Source organism: Crocodylus porosus, unplaced genomic scaffold, assembly GCF_001723895.1.
Source record: "Crocodylus porosus isolate Cpor-Errol unplaced genomic scaffold, CroPor_comp1, whole genome shotgun sequence".
In the NCBI taxonomy this organism is placed as follows: domain Eukaryota; kingdom Metazoa; phylum Chordata; order Crocodylia; family Crocodylidae; genus Crocodylus; species Crocodylus porosus.
Window position 1 is genome coordinate 52,237,403 of NW_017728943.1, and position 7,387 is coordinate 52,244,789.

The 7,387-nt window shown below is 41.9% G+C and overlaps 1 protein-coding gene and 1 long non-coding RNA gene across 3 annotated transcripts in view; both read right to left on the reverse strand.

The window, feature by feature from the left end:
• TTC7A (tetratricopeptide repeat domain 7A) overlaps positions 1-7,387 on the reverse strand; it is a 246,883-nt gene that overhangs the window by 93,503 nt on the left and 145,993 nt on the right. The gene's annotated exons all lie outside the window — the stretch shown is intronic.
• LOC109319634 overlaps positions 1-7,387 on the reverse strand; it is a 15,781-nt gene that overhangs the window by 4,116 nt on the left and 4,278 nt on the right. The window contains exon 2 of the long non-coding RNA XR_002103569.1: positions 1,161-1,164. This is a non-coding gene — a long non-coding RNA (uncharacterized LOC109319634). The remainder of the gene's footprint in view (positions 1-1,160; positions 1,165-7,387) is intronic.

A 7,387-nucleotide genomic window follows, 5' to 3' on the forward strand; every position in this document is an offset into this window, starting at 1 on the left:
GACTTCCTGCCCTTTGGGCAGGGGGCTGGACTCGATGATCTCCCGAGGTCCCTTCCAGCCCTGATGTCTATGAAATCTATGAAAATCACATGTATCCAGGCATAATTTAACTGTTGCCCAACTTTGTAAATTCTGTCCTGTAAAACTATACCCATAAATTTTAGTCTCTTCTCTACGTCTTCCCTTTCAAATGAGTCTCTCTGTCCTGGACTCCTTAATCTCCCATTCTGCCTAAATATAGCATCATCATCAACAGAGCTGTGTAGGCCACCGTTGCTTGCAGTTCTCAGTAAGTATTGTGTTGAATGTGCCCCTTGTTCAGGAATCACTTTCAACATTAACTGCCAATGTCCCCTTTCCCTGCCCCCTCCCTCACTCCTGTTTTTCCTCCCCTCCAGAAAGGTAGCCTTCTTTGTTGAATGAAAACAAGTCTCAGTGAGTCACAAGGTGGATAAAATTGGGCTTCTGGTAATGTTACTAAATAATTAGAATCTGCCTAAATTATTGTACAACAAAAGGATTTCAGCTAACCACAGGCTAAGAAAAAAGTCAAACAGATCCTTGCCTTGTGTTAGTTGCCCAGATCACCCTTTTGAAAGGGAACAGAGGTCATCATTTTAAAATGTAACTAAAATAGGAGGAGGGGGAGAAGGAAAGCAATGGTGAGTGTCCATTTTTTTTTCCAACACTCAGTAGGAAGTGGGAGACTTGCCTTAGCCTAAGGGGATTCAAACTCATATCTCCCTGCTCCAGGAGAATGCCCTAACCAGAGAGTAACTGTTCATGAGACTTCCTTCTGCAAGCGAGGAACAAACCTGGCTTTCAATAGAAATTGTGCATCTAATGCTCAGAGCGTCTTTGGCAACCCCTGGCCTAAAAGTAGTTGGATCCTACTGATACCACAGAAAGTAAAGAGGGGAGGATTATAAATATTCCCTTCCCCCAGAAATTTACTCGTTGTGTAAAGCAAATCCTTTAATTTTGGGGCGTGTGACCAATGAAACATCTTTACTTACCTTAAAAGCATAGGGCTGGCTGCATGGCAGGAGTTCAATGTGTGTGAAGAGGGGCAGCAAAATACTGTCTCAGTTCTACCCAAAATATCACCCTTTACCCTCCATTTCCTTTGTACTTAAGCTCTCCTCATCAACAATTAACACTGAGCTTCCTCCTGAGTAACAGTAGTAGCTTAAAAGTCAAAAAAACCTGCACACATTCCAAAGCAGGGCTGGATTCTCTCTGGGGTTATTTTCATACCATTCTGGAAGTATGGAGAGGCTTTAATGACTGTGTAAATTAGTTACTACCCTTCATTCTGATGTAAGGGGGTCTTAATGTGAACCAGACCCACAGGCTTTTAATGTTCAAGATGACTACACTTTCCTGTGTCTTAGGGTATAATAAGAATAGTTTTAAAGGGCTGGAGTACAAGAGCAGCAAATGCACATTTAGTTTATTACCTGCCTCGGCTTCAACTTGAGTGTTGAGTCACCTGCAAAAGTCAATTATATACTTGTGTGCTTTCTTGCCATAACTATTATACCTTCATTAATCTTCTCCAGGCTTCTCAATGCACTATTCATGTCACCAATAAGAAAAAAAATGGCAATATTGGAACACTGCTTTTAATCTTTGGAATTTCTGTTGACAGCACCAACTTCAAAGTTGTGGTCTTTTCAAATATCCTTCTGCTTCTTGAGGAATCTCCTGATGTTTCAGGGCACATTATGTGCTTAAAACTGATGCTGGAAGCACTGACTACACCTTTGTACTGCACAATCATATCTAGCACCTTCCTCACAAAGAACAAGCAACCAAATAAAACTGATACCTTTGCATACATGAAAACAGCAGCCCTTTATCATGGCCCCCTTCCCTCCTACTTAAAAAGAAAAAAAGAAAAGAAAAAATTAGCTTAGCTGTGTGGCATGAAGGTCAATGAATTCAAGCCATTTTGGCTCTGGAAAAGGAATGAATTCAGTCAAAGATCCCTTTATGACAATATCTTGCCTGTTGACTCCCACTGTGTATACCAAAAGAGTCCAGCTTGAATGCTTATGTTAAGCACATCCGCAACAGTATAGCATGGGGTAAGAGGAGACCTTTAGATGTGGAGGTCCCAGGTTACAAAGATTTATCAGTCAAAGGCAGAAAAATAGGCAAAGCTAGTCCCCCAGCCTGGTGATCTGTGGCATTTAAGAAGCTGTTGTTGGAAAGGAGTAAAGGAAACCTTTAGCCTGGAAAATCGCAGGCTTAGGGGTGATCTGATAGCCACCTATAAGTTTATCAGGGGTGACCACTAGGATCTGGGGGAACATCTGTTCACCAGAGTGCCCCAAGGGATGATGAGGTCGAACGGTCACAAACTCCTGCCCTTTGGGCAGGGGGCTGGACTCGATGATCTCCCGAGGTCCCTTCCAGCCCTAATGTCTATGAAATCTATGAAACAGAGACAAAAGTTAGCAGAGAACTAAAGACAACAGCAGATGCCTTGCGGAGCAAGAAGAGGCTTCATGACAGAGATGGCATCTCCAGCAGCTTTCTTCTCCAGCATCACCTTACTTAGAAAGGATTTGGGAACACAAACCTGAGCAGAACTGCCTCTAAAATGTCATCTGGGGGGGGTCCCAGCTGAGAGATTAGACTAGATACAAACAGAACACAGAGAACAGCAGTGTAAATCTCAGCATTAGCTCAAACTTCACTTCTCATGAAACGCAAGAATTATGCAGCAGACAGAGCTATGTCTACCATTATATTCAAAGAGAGATTCACTTAAGGAGCAAAGGGCAAATATTGCTCTAAATTTAGTGTGGCACATTCAGTGCTTAGAGCTGGAGAAAGGTCCCTCAAGCCCAAAATGTATTGCTGGTCAAGTTAGTACTTGAAAGGAAATATAATGAAGGAGAATTGATATTTTGTATTGCGAAGAAGGAATATACTGCACTACTAGAAGAGAAGCCTTTCTAAATAAAAGTGACAAAGCAAAATTAAGCCTCTACCAGTCTCAAACACTCAATAGAAACCCAAACAACAAGCAGGTGATTTGGTATTTTTGTCTTCTCCACCCCCAATTAAATAAATCACTATGATTTCCAGATATCAGAGTGTTACCCTCTATTTCTGGTACAAATAAAGAGGATCAAACTGACAGCAAAGCAGAGGTGATGAAAGCTTTTTCTAGACCTTTCAGGTACCTTCCCCCCCACCCTTTATGCAATAATAGGACCCTTTGTGTACTGTATCTAAACACACAGGTTTCAGCTTCCCCTCCCTCCCTTGTGTGTGGCAACAATGCAGCTTTGTATCATGGCAAAAGACACATTTTAGCTCATTTCTGGCCTCCATAAAAGGGTAGTCTGTGAAGCTAAACACTTTATGGGAAAACCTGGAAATATGATTTTTAATTTCTGATTTCAAAGGCAGGCTGCCAAGAGTCTGAATAACAACACGTATCTGAGAGACTGGACATGCAACACTTACACTTGTGTAGCCTGTCCTGCCAGTGTAAAGAAAGTCCAGACACATGATATATAAACCTACTCTGATATAACTTAATACAATCTGGTGTAAAGCTCTTGAGAGAAAAATAGGGTGCAAAAAGATCCCTATATAAATTATATTAGGATACTGTGTGTCCACATTTATCCCTGGGTAGCTGTTTGCTCACTGCAGGCCACAGGCGACACATGGGGGGGACACAGGGAGCAAGTGTCCCCTGCCGCCCAAATTTCTGCGCCAACAGCAGGGCATGGGGCTGCAGCCTGGCTGAAGCCAGGGCCTAGCAGCAGTGGGGGTAGCACAGAACTGTGCCCCCCGCTTCTCCAGCAACAGTTGTGTCATTTATAGTGCAGGCAGACTATTGCTGACTCCCCTACCACCTAATAACAGAGCACTGTAATAGTGTCTACAGTGGCAAGCTACCCATGGAAAGCAGTGTGTCCATCTACTATGAGTGTCAGAGTAACTTGCATTGGTGTAGAAAACCTATGCGAGTTACACTGGTACTAACACACTGCATATCTATGTCATAAGTGAACAGAATGTTCATCCCATAAAAATGGAGACATTGCAGCGATCTCCACAAAAAGCTTCAACAGGAAACAAGAGATTACCCTACCATGACCTGCCTTCAGGAGGTACAAGTGACATAAGCAGCTAAGGACAAAGCTGTTATGAAAATGTTGCATTTTAAATACCTGTTATAATAGTAAAAAAATAACATTACAGTTTGAATGATAACCTTGAGCTTAGATTCTGCAAATATTCACGAGCAATTGTACACGTATGTCTAGTTTAATCAATCTCACTGGGAATATTTATATACATAAATTACTTAAATGCATACATTCCGATAGGCAGAGATAGTACTGACCTCCACTGTTTCAAGCAGCACTGTCATAGATCTCATTAGTAACCTAAGACAATGGTCACACTCATGGTTCTCAGCAACAGAACAATCCCATCCCTACCATGATGGACTATGGGCCATTAAACTGTCAAACCAATAACCTGAAATCAAACAGAGCACATCAATGTTGTATTTTACACAAAATATTGTGGTTTATATTTATTTCAAGTAACATTCTTCCCTCAATTCACCAGTCAGGGCGTTACCTTTGTCATGCTTCTATGCATCTTAGTTTCATCCATTTTTCAAAAATAACCTGAAGAAACAGCTTTTCAAATGGTCCTTTAACTTTGTGCACACATCCAACAGAAAATCTTTTATTCTTTTAACTATGAGTGAATGTTTGGATAGCAAAAATGTCCCAGTGTGCCCAACACTGTACACACACCTGTGAAAATACAGTTTGCTTCCCAAAGGTATTACACTACTCTAAAGTCAAGTGATTCAACTGATAAGTGTCTGCACAGGCAAATCATTAAATGTGAACCTATTTGCAAAAACTGCATCACACAGGAAACACGACCCACTATCTCACTGAGCAGGGACAGAGTGACCTATTGACCACAGCGCTGCCCTGCAACTCAACAGAGACAAAATTGAACCACTCACCCCTTTAGTGACCTTGGATAAGTCACTCCACCACTCTATGCATCAGTTATACCATCTGCAAAATGGGGACAACAGTGACCACCTTTGTAAAACACTTTAAGGCCTGCAGAGGAAAAGCACTACATACGAGTCAGATATTTTATTATCATATTCACCATTTCTGATACATTTATCAGAAACTTTATCAGAAACTGAAGTTTCTGATAAATGTGTGGCAAGGAGTGGAAATAGATCAAATTGTGTGTGGCTAGGAGGGGAAATAGGCCAAACCGTCCTCCTGATTACACTGTTTTAATACAGGTCTACTAAGCCTGATTCTCTGCTGAAACTTTTTAGACCTGCATACATCTAGCACGCTCATTTTAAACTAGTATAAACTTGATTAACATTGTCGATAATCTCATCCTATTGTTCCATCATTAGAACCAGGCTCAATGGACTCGCTCCTGATTTGTAAAAATATGACCAATAAGCCAGATCCAAAATCTTTCGTTAGCAAGTTGAAGGAGGAACAGAAGGACTAAAAGCACAAACAGAATTAATGTAATTCTAGGGTATGGAGTTGAAGAACACAACACTGCCTCCAATACCAATGCCCATGTTAGGGCTCCCTCCCTTCCCTAGGGAAGGTGAGTAACCCACAGGTCACACACCAAGGCAAAGCAACAAGTATAACTTTCTTTATTGGAAGAAAGAAAAAATCCACACACGTCAAATCAGTACTAAAAGCTTTCAAGCCGCAAGCATGTTGGGCTGGAGGAAAGGCACTCCTCACTCTGCTCTGAGTTATTACCCAATGGGTCTTAGGAACCCCACCCTGTGTCCAGGGTGGCGAGACCACCTCCTTTATCGGGTCCTCAGCCTTGTCCTCCGCAAAGCAGTTTCTCTTACGGTCTAGTTCTCATAACCTTTATACCTTTACTTCCTACAATTCCCTTTGGATCCTCCAATCACAACAGCTTCTAGCCTTAATCCCTTTTACAAGTTAGAGCAAGCTTTGTCGCATGCTGCAAGGCAGGGTCACTTCGGGCTGTGCTGCAGTTCCCCATTCCAGTGCTGAAAGAAGGGTTACTTTGGGCCATGCCGCAGTACCCTTTTCCAGAGCTGTTAGTTAGGGCATTTTCCAGAGCCGTTAGGTCATTTAAGAGCTGTTCCCCTTTCTAATATCAGCAGGTCAGCAGATGCAATAGGTCATTATCCTGTGGCTTCTAGGTTCCGTGAAGCTGACCACCCCCCTTTGGGGTGTCAGTTTGGCCTCCTCCCAGAAGCCTCTTTGGGATGGGCCTCACAGCCCAGTAGCCACCCTCCAACAGCAGCATCCTCCAATGGTTGCAGAAGTATTTATTACCTTTCATTTCTAGCTGATAGACTATTCTAGCAGGGGAACAGCTTTCCAGGCAAATGTAGTGGTACACAGTTGAGGTAACCTGTGGAGGACAGAGCAGCATGACATTGCTGATTTCCATTTCATGCACCAAAGTCACTTTAAATCTCTCATTGAAAGCCTGTCGAAGTAACCCAGAATCCTGATCTGCACAGCTAAAATGGAGTAAAATACCTTGTGCCAAGATAATGAGGGATGTGGTGAATAATATACTTGCTATATGGTTGTATAAATTATGCAACAAGATATAGCATAGTAGAAAATGCCCTATAGGATTAATAAAATATTCCTACCCAACCTGACACATTTATGGAAACTTTCATATTATTCATATTACCACTAGGAGCTATTCATCTGAAACTGCATCACCTTTCCACTATATTAGTAAAGTAGAAACATGTAACGCTCAGCTACGCTATTCACAAAGAGTAAGCTTAAAACACATTTTCCCCTTTAAATGTATTATACAGTGCTGTCAAACCATATAACGTATTTAAAATGACCTCACTTTTTCTCTCATTTTTTAAATTTTATTTTGGGGCTTTATTACTTAACAGCATTTTGGCCTTAATCCAGCCAAGCACTTAAGCAAGCACTTATCTTTAAGCACATGAGTAGTCCCAGTGAAGTGAGTGAGCTCATTCCTCTGCTTAAAATTAAGCATGAGCCTAAATGCTGTGATGGATCAGGTCCTTTAATGACAGAGAAATATGATCTTCTCTCCTGTATCTTTAACTTTGCAGAGGAGAACATATACACATGAGTGAGGCAGGGCTGTCATCTGATATTCAAAGCTCTCATAGCAGTGGTGGAGTGGGATTCTGTTTCCTGCCAAGCACACTGGTTCTAGGATGCATGTGTGTGCTCTGTTTCATGTGATAGTTGAGAAGTGGAGAAGCCTGCTCACTGACAGAGGGACCTGGAAATCTTCATAGTTTCATACTTGGTAGGGTTGGAAGAGACCTGAGCAGATCATCAAGTCC